The sequence below is a fragment of the Odontesthes bonariensis genome, chromosome 10 (genome assembly GCF_027942865.1).
Source record: "Odontesthes bonariensis isolate fOdoBon6 chromosome 10, fOdoBon6.hap1, whole genome shotgun sequence".
In the NCBI taxonomy this organism is placed as follows: domain Eukaryota; kingdom Metazoa; phylum Chordata; class Actinopteri; order Atheriniformes; family Atherinopsidae; genus Odontesthes; species Odontesthes bonariensis.
In genome coordinates this window covers 30,991,274-31,007,672 of record NC_134515.1, presented here as the reverse complement: position 1 = coordinate 31,007,672, position 16,399 = coordinate 30,991,274, and the positions used below count along the sequence as shown (strand labels likewise).

General features: G+C 39.2%; 1 protein-coding gene across 2 annotated transcripts in view; it reads right to left on the bottom strand.

Annotated features, from left to right (window-relative positions):
- The window catches only part of nckap5l (NCK-associated protein 5-like), a 51,014-nt gene extending 34,999 nt beyond the window's left edge, over nucleotides 1–16,015 (bottom strand). The window contains exon 1 of one of the 2 annotated variants that reach the window (XM_075475255.1): nucleotides 15,601–16,015. The gene's annotated coding sequence lies outside the window, so the exon portion shown is untranslated. Of the gene's footprint in view, nucleotides 1–15,148; nucleotides 15,550–15,600 lie in introns of those variants that run through there. The other variant, XM_075475257.1, reaches the window with a different exon arrangement.
- Between the last annotated feature and the right edge of the window lie 384 nt (nucleotides 16,016–16,399).

Below are 16,399 nucleotides of genomic sequence, written 5' to 3'. Positions count from 1 at the left end.
TTGAATATTTGCTGATGTCTGCTCTACACGTTGGATGTGTTTCTAACACAGATTACACAATGAATGAGTCTGTGGTATTTATCACAGAAAATAAATGTTTAATTAAGAAAATAAACATAAGTAACGTTGATTTGCTCAAAAACTAAAGTGCTGTATTTGCTAATGCCACTTGCTAAATGCTGCTTTTGGGAAAACTCAAGCTAAAGAGTTGCAGTTTGTGGGTACTGGGTGGCTGAATGTTGGGGACTGCCTGGATCAGAGCTGTAAATCAGACTCTGGAGAACAAACAGTCATTGAGGAAAAGACAGCTTGATGAGAAATTATGTTCAAGTTCTAACAAAGGAAGCAAAGCTAAAGATGCCTAGATGTGCTAGGTCCACCAAGCTATTAAAATGCCAAATGGACGGGCGGTGTTCTCATCTTTTCGCATGACATCCGGGTTCAAAAGTAAATGGTAAATGGACTGTACTTGCATCGTGCTTTTCTAGTCTAGCTGACCACTAAAAACACTTCAACACTACATGCCACATTCACCCATTCACTCACAGCACTTCTTAGTCCTTAGTACTATACAGTGCTTTCTTCTATCACACATACATACAGCAACATCAGTGGGCAATATGGGGTTCAGTGTCTTGCCCAAGGACGCTTCGACATGTGGCCCAGGCAAGCCGGAAGTAGAACCACCAACTTTCTGATTGGCAGGCAACTGCTCTTCCTCCCGAGTTACAGCTGCTGTATGCGGATGAGCGGATGTGTGAGCGGATGTCATAAATGGTGACAGCCAGTGAAAAAATCTTTGCTTCAAAATAGTGATCATTAACCAACAGATGATGCCATGGCAGCCCCATCTATCCATTAGATACAGTCAATACTCAGGTTTTTATTGCTATTTTTATTCCCATTTAGAGGATGTGAATGAGATTAATAGAAAAGGTAGAATTGTTTCCCTTCTGGAAGTTTTTCAAAGTTGCTTTTGTATTTTATTCCCCCTCGAGTTGTTTCCGGATAGGCTATGCTGTCACAGTCTGGCAACACTGCACAGTCAATGGAAACAGATCACATACCATTTTTTTTCTTTTTTCACACTTGCTTTTTGGTTATTCAATTGTTTAGTGACCTTCAATGAGTATCAGTATTTAATCAAAGTTTCCCTATAATCTTTATGATGCACATTGAAAAAACAAACAAACATGGCTGACGAGGCCAAAGAAGTCATGTCAGGAAACTGAATACACGGGGATTTAAACTACCAGTATCTGTTCCATTTCTGTTTGCTGCTCATCTGAATCGACATTAAGTCGTACAAAAGTTAAAAAAAAAGTAAAAGTAAAATTAATTCAAGCAACATAATTAATTCCTTTTCTATTGGAGTATTATGTTTTTGTGATTGGTTAACTCACATTTGACCCAAATTTGGAAGCACTGCTTCTCCACTACAAATCTATTTAGCACAATATTGCGTATTCATGTACAATTAAGGGCTGCACTTTGTTGTGGTGGTTAGCAACGTTCCTGGTTCCAAATCCCAGCTGGGGCGACCCTGAATTAGATTAAGCCGGTATAGAAAATGGATGGAGGGATGTTCAATTAACAAGTTTTTGGACCAATCATGTTGGTTAAAACTCCCTCTGTTCCCTTAGCTAATCAAAGCTTTACTAACGTTCAATGCTGTACTGAGAATTTACAGCAATAAACAATGACCTCTGCGTGACAGGATCTTTGTTAGATGGAGTGTTGCCATCATTCCCCATAAAGTGAAAGCTCTCTGCAGCTTCAGTTAGTCAGATCAGTGTCATTTTAAATCTTAATTTGCCAGTCTGTTACACTGGACAAATATTCTCTCATGTTATAAAATGAAACTTGCTCACTGTGACTCCTACATTATTACATTTAAATCATATTATCCATATAACGAATAAAAAAATAAATACATTTCCCACTATTATAACAGAAGCATATAGAGCTCGTTATTATGAGAATCATTAGATGACAAGCTTAACATTGATCTGCAAATTATTTTCTGAGATGATCAGAAAATAGTCTTGAGCTCAGAGAGACGCCATTACAACGTGGGATTGGTTCACACCTCTCACTAAACAAATTAAATCTTTGCCATGTATTATTAGTATTAGCTCCAAATAATCTTTGTCAAAATCTTCTTGTGGAAAATAACTTGTATGTTTAGTGCTGTAACACCATTACTGTAATCTCCTTTTAAGTGCTGATCTTTGAACATTTTATTCTTGGGGATAATGACCCTGGCCAGCTCTTCTGTAGCTTATCTGACTGACAATTTTGTGCTTTATGCTCTGCTTCAACCCACATCATGTCGGGACATAAAGCCAAAAAGAGGCTCTAGACTGTGCATTGAGTATTTTGCGTTATATTCATATCAAAATTGATTGTTCTTGTGATGATTTTCACCAGACAAACATGACATTCAATCACTCCCCATTCCCAAAAATGGGAAAAGAATTTATCAGTCGTCAAAACAATTGTTTGATTAATAAAGGACAAATACTGACGCGCAACCTTTCTCGTGTGTACCACCTCAGAGCAGCTTTTATCAGTCTCATTCCAGAGCTCCACAGTCCTTAACAAGACCTATATATGTGAAAAGATCCAAAGTATATAAGGATTTAAATGCTCCTCTCCTGTTAATTTCTGAGATCTTAAAGCATGGTAATGAAAAGCATTTGTTGGAGAGAGGTGCTGTCCCCCGCCAACCAGACTACAAGCCATGTAACCAGGCTGCTTGCCAGAGGAACAACTGCAGTTTCTCCAATTCTACACTACATTTCCACGTGTGTCAGCAAATGCTTTTACGATTGGTCCTCAGTGACTTATTTCACATCAAACTACTGAGCCCTGACAGGCCAGAAAAAAATGTGGAGGTTGAACGAGAGAAGTTGGTGAGACCAGACAAGCTTCCCCACATCAGAGGCAGCCATCCTTTCCAGTGTGAAGCTGCTGAGGCGATGTGAGCATTCTGTTTAACGGGCAAGACTGAGAATGGCGCGCTGAACAGTGGAGCTATTTATGTGGTGCCATATCCCAGAGTTTCCCTTTTAATGTAAAAAAAAAAAAAAAAAAAAAAAAAGCTTCTTCCACACAAACCATTTTCTCTGCACTCACATTACAACACCAAAATGAGTAACTCTTCACCTACAAGGATCCACAAGCGGGTCACACCAAGCAGCAAAAAAACTTTGCTTGAAACTGAAACAAAGGCTCATGAAACTACAATACGAATCCCACTGAAAAGTGATGGATTTTCTCAAAAGACTATCAAGTCGACCAAGTCATTATGGGGTCATTGTGCTGAGGGCTTAAAAAGCCCACAGACACTGATACAAGAGGGTAAACCCGAATGACTGTGAGAATTTATGTAATAAATACACAAAAACAGACTTAAAAATGTTTCCAGTAAAGTTAAAGAGAACCCTTGCCAGTCCCAACAGGCTATTTCAAGTTGACTCGATGATGATTTTCAGCAGACAAAGATGGCCAGAAAAGGAAAATGTCTGGAAACATTTAGGCTGTTTTAGATTTGAACTTATTGTTATGAGCCAGGTTTGGGCTATTTCAAGAGGCAAGAGAAAGAGAAATGCCCACACCATAGATATAAGAGCTGGAAAAACATAAGCGTGTCTTGATATAAAAATGAAGACAGCAAAGCTCATCTGATGCTGTGATACCTTGACCACGGCATAATCATCCATAACCATGTTAACACGAAGGGCAACAGGGTGAGTCTACAGAAAGAATTTAAGAACTTATAAAACCGATACTTCACGATGCACACACGAGTCACCGTGGCTATGCCTTGCTGCAAATCAATTTTAAATAGACAGCAAAAAAAAAAGATGACGTTCCAATAAATGAAATGTGAAATGGACCACCCACTCTCTTGCTTTAAGTCAATCTTGCTCCCCCGTTAATTTCCCCCTTTCTCATCCACAGAAATAGCAAGAAAAAACAATAAATAATCTGAATAGGACACATTTGACATGACGTGACATATTTGCTTTAAATGAAAGATTTTATCCGAACGGATGGATGTACACAGCAAAAAATAAACATCGTAGTTCCAGTCAACATTCAGATGAGACCCTATGTGTAAGCTATATGTTATAATTAGGTTTTAAGTGTCAATCTGCCTTACTTTCCATATTTGGAAGGTTTAACGCCATCATAAAGGCACTTTCTGGTTTGATACAGCTCAATTGTATATCAGTGGATTACATAATGACTTGATAAAATCACTCTTGATTATACAGTCTATTGGCCTGACCACGCTAAGCTAGGGAAATGTTTAAAACCAGACTGAAACTGGAACTCTTCTTCTAGGAAAGACACAAGAAGTTTTGGCTTATCGTCCACACAAGCACAGTTTTTTTTTCACTCAAAACAAACTTTTGGAAAACTACATCCACGTTAAAGAAAATGCTTCTCTCAGTGCTATGGTGTGGACAGGGTGTCCCGCCTTTTTGGTGTCAAATTGAGCGTTATCCTCTTTGTTTACATGAGAACAGATGATGTGGACAGGACAATGTAAATGTTAAAAGGACATTTTACACATAAATGTAAAGTGGCTCACCAACTACATTGAGAAACAGAGGTGCCAGAAAGTGCCACTAAGGCCACGACTACATAATCCAAGATAGAACCTGCTGCCAACATCCCCAGTTTTGGAGTTTTTTTGACAAAAAAATCCAATCACAGTAACTTTGAGAATGAAGTAGTTGTAACTGAAATAACTTCACTTGCACACTGAGGGGATGAAAAACTGAGATTACCTGTCAGTGCTTTCAGAAAAGCTGTATGCCTGTATAATTCAACAGGCAATGGGAGATCACACAGGACAGTCGAGGCTTTTCCATTTATCTTCACCAAGGCAGCTTTCTACCATCTCAGAAACATCAACAGAATTAAAGGTTTCCTCTCCCAAAAAGACCAGGAGAAACTCATCCATGCATTCATCTCCAGTAGACTCGATTACTGTAATGCTCTTTCAACTGGACTTCCCAAAAAGAGCATTAAACATCTGCAGCTCATCCAGAACGCTGCTGCTAGAGTTTTAACCCGGACTAAGAGATCTGAACACATCACAGCAGCTTTAAAATCTTTACTCTGGCTTCCAGTCAGTCACAGAATAGATTTGGTTTACAAATCCCAGAACGGTTTAGGCCCAAAATACATCTGTGATATGTTCAGAGAATATAAACCCAGCAGAGCTCTTAGATCCAAGGACTCAGGTCAGCTGGTCCAGTCCAGAGTCCAGACTAAACATGGAGAAGCAGCATTTAGCTGTTATGCTGCCAACAAGTGAAACAAACTGCCAGTGGAAATTAAACTTTCACCAAATGTAGACATTTTTGTCTTTATGTTCGTTTATGTATTTTTAATGCTTATTATACTCCCTGCTGTAATGCTTTTATTTTATGTAAAGCACTTTGAATTGTTTTGTACATGAAATGTGCTATACAAATAAACTTGATTTGATTTATAGGACATTTATTAGGCCTTACAGAGCAAAACTTGGTTAACAATTCCTTCATAATTTCGATTAAAAATCCTCCCATGCTTTTATACTGAGACATGGACAATTGTTTCATTAACTGACCCAGCCTGCAGATGTATGTGTACTGACTGAAACAACTAAAGTTCCATGCTTTTATCAAACTTAACTGGTAAGACGAAGGAGAAACATTAAATCGTTCTACAAAACAGTTTGAATTCTGCTTCTTTTGTTAAAATGCTGTAACTCAGGACCTTCTTTCACTGAAGAGGTTGTTGTAATCTGATAGCAAGAGACAATAGCCAGAAGCTACCACGTTTCTTTGCTGGTTTTCTGTCACTGGTTCAAGCTCACGTGCCCTCCACCATTGCACAGTAACACAGGTGTTTTCAAATGGACAAAAGCTTTGCATTAATGAGCTGAAGTGCCTGGTGTAGATGTATGTGGTTTTTGTATGAGAACAATGATTTCCAATTTAGATGGCAGATTCGGAAACTTGCTTTTAATCATTGAAGCTGTTTTGCACTGAAAAATTAGCTAAAGTTCCTCTGATCCCATGTGCACGGCTGATAAACAGTTACTGGAAATTCTAGATTTAATTCAACTCTACTTAAACAGCACCTATCCAAGGGGTTACAACAAGTTCTGAAAGCAGTGGCTAACATCCTGTGTCACTCACATACTCTAAATATGATATTAGATTATTTTACTCCATTTACTTATTTTTGTCATTTGATTCTATTTAGAAACTTTTAAGATCTAACCAAAATAAATAAAGTATAGAAATGAATGGACTTTAAAAGACCTAAGAATAGCAGTTTTCAACCACATGCTAACTGAATGAGCCTTTTTTCTTACATCATATACATTTTCCCTAATTCCAAATCAATTTCTGCTGCCACAGTAACTACATCAATCATTTCACCTCCCACACCTCATTATCTCATTTTCACCCATATTAGGGTCGGTGAGGCCAGTTGACCCCCCGAGCACTGGACAGATTGAGGGGTTCGGAGAGCAATGACAACAGACAAAAGAAGAATCACGTGTGGCATGACAATTGACTGGACACATCTGGTCGCCAGCAGCATCAGCTCAGAATCAGACGTTCTCACAATCCACATCCTTTTCCCAAAGTCTGGCCAACAGAAAGACCCATTTATGGTACGTACTCATACATAAATACATACATACATACATGTATGTGTAAAAAGGGAGGGTTATATATGGAGATCCTTGTACCCTCCATGGCACCCACAAAGAACCTTCGGTATACAGTCTGAGGCGATGGGAGAGGCTTTGAAACAGGAAGCTTGTGAGAATTTGAAAACACTCACACAGCAGCAGTTTATTGAGCACTTTTTCAAAGAGATTTGGGAATTGAGTAGGTGGTGGTGGGGTGCCTAAAGCTCCTAAATAACATCTTATTTGAAGACAAATGAAAATAAACTACAGTTCTGCACAAAGAAACCTTCCACTGTAGGTGCTTCTCTTTATCTGCTGTCTTAATCACAGCTATCACATCTCATAACTCTAAACTGCTTCTGCAAAATAAGTCAACCAATCTGTGGCCATTCAACCCCTTTTTGGTCTAACAGGACATAGTGTGGATCCAGTTAGCTTTTGATTAAAGCTACATTCCAAGCGTTATTTTCTCAGGCCAGACTGATAAATTGAATGCGTGTCACAGCTGTAGTGGTTAAAGAGGTGTTTGGCCAGCTTAAGTTGTCTGTATAACCTCAAATTCCTCTGTTGGGGGGATTTTGAAGTCCTCTACATTTGAATGGGGCTCTTTCACACACGATCAGGATTCCTTCAATATACACGATCATGTGTATTTCACAGAAGACAGTGAGCTCAAGTACAAATTATTCAAAAGGGAGAAGAAGAAAAAACAGGTCTATGGGGAAACAATTCAGGCGAAGACGATTCCTTTGATGTGAGGATCTGCCGTGCGTGCGCGCCTGTGTGAACACTTGTGATGAAGATGATGACATCTTGCAGTCGGCTTACCCCCTGCTGGGAGTCTGTTGTATCGTATCACCTCTGTGGGCTAACAGGAATATTTCACTAAGCTAATGCAGATTCTAGAGATGCCTTTGGTGTATAACCATGGTAACTACAGTACCTGCATGCACTGCGTGATAAAGGACTGAGCTGATAAGGAGGGGTCTCAGCCCAAGCCTGCCCTATCTTCAAAGCAGAGCCCTTTCTGCAGAGGGGAGGGGGGGTATAAGAGAGACGGGGTGACTGCATTAAGGTCGGACCTGTCTGTTCTCCCATACTAGACATAAATCCGAATAAATGATTGTCCTGTTGCCCTTTCCTCTCTATAAAAGCAGAAAAATGCCTATAGTGCACTAAAAAGTTGCCCATGAAATCAAAGCCATTGTGATGGGGGGAAAAAATGCTCAGAGGAGCTGAAATGATTAGCTGATTAACAGGTTAATCAACTGAGAAATAATCACCGTCTAAATTCTGATAATTTGGTGATTTTTTTTAGGCTAAATGTCAGACAAACGTGATACATTTCTCCATCGTGATCATCTACTGCTTTTACATTCCAAAGCTTTGGGTTCAGACATTTGAAAATGTCTGTTTTCACTATAAAGAGGGAGCAACATTTTCATGCCATCATCTGATATTGCTTGGAAAAACCACAGAGAAAAGGTAATAAAACACCAATGATGTGCTTTAGGGAACTGCAGCTACCAACTATTTCGTTACTGATTTATCTTGTGATTTTTGTTCAGTTGTCCAAGCTCTTCAGTTTGACATGATACGAAGCACAGAAAAGCAAATCCTCTTATTTGAGAGTTTTGCTTTGGAAATGCTTAAAACTATAAACAAACCATGTAAATTTGGTTTAAAGTCATAAAAAGTCATAAAAACAACCTCAACACAGCTGAAGTATAACAATGTGGAAACCATGAAAAAAGAATGTATTTAGCTATCACAGTGGAAACATAACAAATGGAAGTTAAAAAAAATAACAAAAGAGAAAAGCAAAACCTATCAAGAAACAAAGCAAAAGCAAATAGCATAAGCAACAAGGAAATGAGAAGAAATTAGTAAAGCAAATGCAAAAGAATCTTGAAGAATTACATGAGTAAACTTAGTAAATTTGAATGAAAATGAATATATTTCCATATTCTATCCTCATCTATACCTATTTGTATTTCTGTTGATAGACTTCCTTTTTAAAGCAGAATTTTTTGGCAAAAGATTTGCACTTTTCAATTTAAGTTTCTTATTATTTTAGCATGTTATTATTTAGAAACATGCGTTACATTTGGCGGTACAAAACAACTTCAAGGACAAGGGGGCCTTAAACAGTTATCAAAGTTGTTTATTGATTTTCTGTGGATCAACAAATTGACTGCTTTCCTTATCGTTTCAACCCCGCTTTGTCAACAGTCAGTCAGTCTACGGAACCAAGAACCAAATTAAACACCAACTCTATGCCATGTGACCCCCACGTTGGTAATAAAGTCTTCAGACTGTATGAAGCATCTGCACCGGCCGCCTGCTAGAAGACGTGGGACAAAAAGGCGTGCAGTACACCTGTGAACAATTACAGGCGAACCGAGAGCGCCAGCACTTATACTGCCCATTACACTTGAACAAGTCACTGGCTCGGCTTTTCATGATGTAATGAGGCACAGCTTGGAAACACTATCTCAAAATTGCACTGAGACTGGACCCTTGCAAAACTTCAATCAAGCCCCAACATAGGCCCACACACCATAAATGTTAGCTAGGCAGTGCCTCTCAGAAACACCCAACCCCCACCTCAGGATCACATGTTGGCGGCTCTCCGTGTTTCACAATAAATATTGTTGCGAATGTGACACATTCATACACAGTAAGTCTGAAATGTTTCCAACATTTCCAAAACCAATCCGGTCAACAACCCAAAAAAATCCAATTATTCCACAAACATAGAAGGCGGACTGCACATTTACAGCACACTGCCACTGTCGTAGAAGTTAGGCCCTACTCAACGAAAAAATGGGCTCTTTTTGAGTATGTTCGAGCTCAATTGTGCAAATTTTTGTTCTAATAAGCCAATTCAACTTCTATTACCCGCACCGCGGTTTAAAACAATTTCAAGCCAAAATCATTTAGGGGTGTAGTCTGCAGTAAGTCGAATGTTGTTTGTATATCCTTGATATCCTGATGCCAGACCTGAGGTGTATGGATATGAATTTTACTGTTTAGTTGTCTGCCAGCAGGATTACGCAAAAACTATCAAGTTAAATTTCCGGAAACTTGGTGGCGATGTGGAATAAGGGCAAATAAAGACTCCATGTGCAGTTAAATAAATGGAAGAAAAAAAAGCTAGCTTTTCAACGCCCTGGAGAGGAAAGCATACTTACACTTAGCAAACTGTTCTTATCGAGTCTAGAGGACCACTTAAAGTGCTTTTACACCATAAGCCATATTCACTCATAAATCAGGTCTTAGTCTGTACAGTGCTACAAGCTACACGGTGCTCTTTTCTCTATCACACACATTCACACACTAATGGACAGGGTTCAGCATCTTGTCCAACGGCACGTGGAAGACGGAAATCGAACCACTGACCTTTTAATTGGCAGGCGACTGAGCTATTACCCTCTCCCTGTTACTTCTTTAATAAACTCACTGGCACAGACTGTTTAGCTTAATATTTGAATGACAGTTCTGAGTTTTGATGAGCATCTACTGACAGGGTTACTCGTGGCTTTAGTTGCAATGCGCCGCTGTACGTACACTTTGATTTAAGCCAAATAAAGACAGAAAACTTAACAACTTAGAGGAAGTGAAGTGTCAGCAAATAGTGGTGGGCACAGTCATTGAAACCTAAAATTCAAAGAGAGTAGCAAAAAAAAAAAAAAAAGAAAAAAAAAAAAGAAAGAAATTTTCATTTATACATTTCTATTAGCCTGGGAATTCCCATGCTGCTTTGCGCTCGATTTCATTCTCACTGCAAAGTCAGCCTGGAAACCACCGCCCTTATTTTTGCTAGAGTTTGGGAACCAATCACAGAACGACGGGGGGAGCAAGACAATGACGACGTCCATGCGCTACACCGAAGCTTGTAGAGCGTTAATCCAACATGACAGCGGACACAACGTTACCGTTCAATGCAGCCTTAGAAAGTGTTTCGGAGTAGATTCACCCTAGGGTCATTTGAACCGTGATATCCAGCCAAGTAGCCCACCCGAAGTTTTTCCGATATTGGCTGAACATCAGCTGAGTTACCGAGTTATCCCGAATAGCTTAGTAGGCTACAAGCGCTAACGGACCCTGGCAGTATCTCCAAAATTACCACACTAAAATCACATGTCATGACACCAAACTTCTACAGTAGCACAAATATGGTCTGTACTCACCAAACGATGCATTTGGAAGTTTGTACATAGTCCAGGAGTTTATTATTATCATCAACACAAGCCTGATAGCTTTTCTGCTGCTAAAGCTTCGTTGACGGCACTTCTGGGAGCTGGGAGCTTCAAAGTAAGATGAGGGTTGATCTACTACTGTAGACAACAAAGCAAGGCTGCTCAATTTCTCCATTATTAAAATAAATTCACAACTCTACAACATAAAAATTCATGTAGAATATAGCATATAGGCCTACTTTGTTGTCAATTTGAGTAGCTTAGAGCGCAAGTTTACTTTTATTTTCCATTTTTTTCTTCTTCCTCGTCGAATTTCTGTCGTCATGTGGTATAAGTGATACAATTGGCTATGAATCGCGCGCAAAGCAGCATGGGAAGAACCTGACGTCATTTGATAGACATTCGTAGCGCCCAATAAACGGCTCTAGGCATTCGTAAACCACGCCTCAAATACGAGAAAATGCACACCTAGTTCCCAGACCACCATCTCATCGAGATTGTGGACGCGTCAGCCAGGCTACATTTCTATAACAATTAATCAGACAATTCATTGCACATTTATTCCATCTGTTAATCTTTATGAATGGAGAGTACAGATGCTGTATTTAGTTAAAAAAAATAATAAAATCAGATATATTTTGAAAAAAATAATTAAATAAACCCGTCTGTGCTTGACAGCTGTCTGAAGTGAGTATCAGTTCAAGGATTTAGACATGATACAACATTGGCTGGGTGGTGCCACATGGGTGTGAAATGATGTCATTCAGTGACGTCACTGCTGGAGCTCAGAGTAGTCACGGGATGGGAACGGTGACCAATGAGTATCAAACAGTGTAGTCTGAGGATAACTATAGTTTTCAAACCCTAACCATGTATGCCTTAATGTCCAAACACAACAATATACATTCATGCCAACCCTAGCAGTCTAAATTTAACTCCTAAACCTAACCATTAGTGGTTGGGAGCAAAACTGAAAAGTAAACAACCTTCTAAGTGCGGGAGAACTAAAAAAGTGAAAGGACTGCATTAAATATTGTGCAGGATGAGATTTGAATCAGCAAACTCCTTTAATATGACATCACTGTCTTGGACATGAATGGCAGCTGCTGATATCAACACCGTGTCGGGTCAAACAGGAGTAGAAATATAGAAATATCATCAGCTGTGCAGCGGGAGCTGCTATTTCATGACATGTCATTCAGAAAGAAAATATAGCTATTGTGCATTTTTTAAACTTTACTATGAAACTGCTACATATTTTTCCTTCGACCATCGTATGTACTGTATGATATGTCATGAAATAGCATTGAAATTAGGAAGTTTAAACTCTTGCTTTGCTATTAAAAGCCAATCCTACATCCAAATTCCACTTAATAAACTAGCAACTATTTTTTTTATGAGAACATATGAAAGATTTTACATTGACTTGATTGTCTGGATTCTAAATCAAATGTGAGCCTCTGTTGGCATTTTCTTTAAATTTTTCCCTGTTGAAATTTCTTTATTCAATGTAGCACCAAAAGCAAGGACAAGAGCAACACTGGAACCTGTCATTACTAAAAAAAGATTTTGAAAATAAAGAAAGAAAAAAAAAAGGAATTACAAAAAAATCTCTTTTTTTTTTACCGTGAAAAGTATTCTATATGGTAACTCTAAATTTTAGTGAATAAAAACTTAAAACACAGAAATGGCCTGATAGTTGAGTTTATGGAACTTATATGCGCCCGAGGAAGAATGTGATTTTAATTTGTCTACCACTTGACAAATGGACGTTATAGCGTTCCTACCATTGATTGTGCCTAAAAGAGGGACCCGGTTCCAGCCGTGAGGAAAAGGCGAGGATTTAAAATGAAAGCTGACTTTGGTGTGTGGTAGTGTGAGCTCAGTTTTCCGTGTGTTCTACTGGGAGCTTTTCATACTTATTATCTGCTTTAAGGCGTTTTGAAAGTAACTTGTTTTTAATTCAGTTTTCTTTTCCATGGTAACACAACACTCAGTAGGGTTACATGGCACTGAAAGGATCAGATAATTGGCTACAGATAATTACAATAAGAATGAGTTGAGCAAGGGTAATTATCCTTGGATATATGGCGGTGAATGAATCGAATTACAGGCACAAAGCATGTCATACTCCGATACGATAGGTGGTGCTGTACCCATTTCAACTATTGCTAATAGAGCCACTTCCGGTTGACCCCTTCAACACCAAACTCAGGCATTCGAGAAAATGGCGAATGAAGAGCAAGATGAAGGATGAAGGTAACAGGCACAGTCCCCTAAACCGGCTACCACAAACAAATTTTCCTTGGTTTCCTTGGCTAATTTGACCAAAGCATGTCACACACATTTCATAAAGACCTTGAGAAATATGTCACATTAAGGAAAATAATAATAATGTCTCCTTTAAAGATGGAATTTCACTGCTGATCTTAGAGATCAAATAAATCTATTTTATACATTATGCACTTTATATTTACAAAAGCACAAAAACATAACCACTGTTAACAGTATCATACATGTCAGGAACTCAGTTACCCAAATGTTCCCCCCAAGTTGTGAGCATTCAAGCATTGTTAGTAACACGGGAGCGAGGGTTTGATTGTGAAAAATAAAGCGTGGGAATCAAACACACATATTGCTGCACCAAATTTGAAATTGTTCAACACTGACCATCATTGATCTTATTACGTGAAACTAATCACAAAGATCACAATAGACCTACAATAGATAGAATCTTCCCCATCTCTGTGAACCTTTCCAGGAGGGTTGGAACAATATTCGATTCTCATTTCTTCTGAACCCAATCTGGCTCCTTGTTTAGTAAGCAATAAGTTAATGAAAACAGCATGAACGCATCCCTGGCCTCAGACAAACAGGCCCAGATCATTATGCCGGGATGTTTTTCTCCAACAAGGAGTATCGTTAATAGCGACATAACTTTTGGACGTTTTAAATCTTTCATCACCGACTAAGACAACGTATTGACATTACTGACACATGTGTTACAGCCAATAAAATGCCTCATGAGATGGAAACAAACAGGGAACAATCCACTCCTCGTGACCGGGAACCATTCAGAAAATGTGAAGTCACATTTTGTGAAAAGCAGCATTGTTAAAGCACAACCCATTAACATGTGCTCACTGTTCCCAATAAGTTGTTGTGTGGTGGCTGATAAATAAATCCTTTCACTGAAGAATAGAAGGAACCCTTTTAAAACCCGAAACAACAGAAATGTTCCCGGATTCCTACTTTTGGTAATCATGAAGTCATATCTTTCAATTTGGTCGAGAAAATGATACAATTCTGGTTTTAGGAAATTCAAAAGAGAATTTTTCGTAACTTTCTTATATTTCATTGGCCAAGCTAGTCATTAGTAGCAATCCTAAATCCAATGGATGGCTTGGTGTCCCTGAGAAGGCAATTAGACTCTTAATTACTGGAATCTGCATTTTTGAGGCCATCAGTATTTGTGTACCTTTCATCACACTGACCACACGCCATTTTCACATGGTTCTTTCAAATATACAAACACATATACTACAACGGATATAAATATACCTCTGATGAATAAGGCGGTCGTTTTGCAGCACCAGAAACCACCCAGACAAAGAGTTGAAATGAGAAATTAATAAATGGATCTCGGCTATTTTCAAATGATGGCTCATCATCGTGAACATTTTTATTTCAAGAACAAAAATCCAGTAACTTTTCTGCCGTCAAAGTGGAAGTTTTTGGTCTGTACTTTGAGACTGTTCTGTCTATAAGTCAGAGTCAACTACTCACACTCTTTGACGCTGAAAAGAAAAGGGTTACACGAAGATTAGCACGCAAATGTGTCCATGTTTAAAGGTTGTAAAATGGACCATGATAGCTTTCCACACTGGCCATGTTCCCCACTGTGAGCAAAAAGGAAGCTTTTACAAAAATATAAGTGAATTTCTAATCTGCCAGTAAAATAAACCCGTGAACAGAGTGATGCAGATGTACTGCCTCAAACTTCATCCATTATTTGAGCTGGGCTCATTCTGCTGCATTAACCCGTTCACCAGCAGTTACTGTGAGGCTGCTGTGGTGTGAATGAAGCCATCTGCATCGGAAGAAAAACCGGCTACAGACGGGATCTTCTGACAGAAGGCACTTTGAAGAAGAGATGCAGAACCATTTCTATATGGCTGCATCGGTGCCAGATGGGAAGAAAAAAGAAAAGAAAAGAAAAAAAAAAAGTCGCACCTACATGAGTCAGTCGACACTTCCTTTTCCATGTTCCACAGTCAGGTTTTCGAGGCTAAAATCCACGACCGCATGTAATTTCAATGACCGTACAAAACCTCTAAACAGAACCAGCGTTGGCCTGGACCTGGAGGACTTTAGTAAAATGTCGGGTTTTTTTTCCCCCATTTGTCAAGGACAGGCCCTCCGAACCCGAACACTGCACCGCACTGAAACGGAACGGGTCCCCGTGCCGCCCTAACGTTTCTCTCGCGCAGATAACCACACACTAAATCCCGGCTACTAACCCACCAGCAGCGGCACGCGAGCACTTAAAGTGCACGTCCCTGCAGTTCAACATTTCACCGGTGATTTCACTACAAAAACCTCCGCTGTCTCTGTCGGCAGTCTCGCAAAATCTCGGCCAAGCGAGGATTAAGCATATTAAAAGGCCATTTTCAGCCTCTCAAAACTCACCTCGTCCGGCTGAAGGCTGTCGCCACCGTACCATGATTGATAAAAGTAAACAATTGTTGTTGTTTTTTTTTTACTTAAAACGTGTAGCTCGCGCTCCTTGCAGAGGTATCCCCCATCTCCCGTCCTCCGCCCCGGCGCTGCTAAATGTTTGGGTGAGAGGAAAAGTGATGTCATTGCATGAAATCGCGTTACCCGCCCCGGTTTTTTTTTTTTTTTTTTTTTTTACTTTCCTCCTCTCTTTTCCTTCATAGGTGACCCGAAGCTGCGAAACATCTCTTCACTTCAAAACCTAAAACAAAAAGTTGTTCTGACTTGCATTGTTGAATATTTCAGGTCTGAAAATGAGCAACAGAGGCGCCGTGAAGTATCGTCGCGAGGCCATTTAACTCAAACAAACGGAAAGAATAAGAAAGAAAACACCCACATGACAAACGGTGTTACACTCAATGGAAAAGGGTCATTTTTTTCTTAAGATTTGCCCCACTTGAAGGCCAAAAAGTCTTTGTGGAAATGAAACACGACACTTTGCATAAAGCAAGCACCCATATGATAAATATGATAATCCCATATGATAATCATAATTATGATTACAATTAATGGAATTCTACGGAAGAGTATTAGGGCCAGGCATACGAAAAAATAATAATATTTTGCCCGTCGAGATTAAAGTCGACATGTCGAGAACATATGGACTTTATTCTCAACATGTCGATTTTATTCTCGACAGGCAAAATATAAATATTTTTTCTTATGCCTGGCCCTAATACTCTTCCGCAGAATTCCAATTGGCTTGAATTGG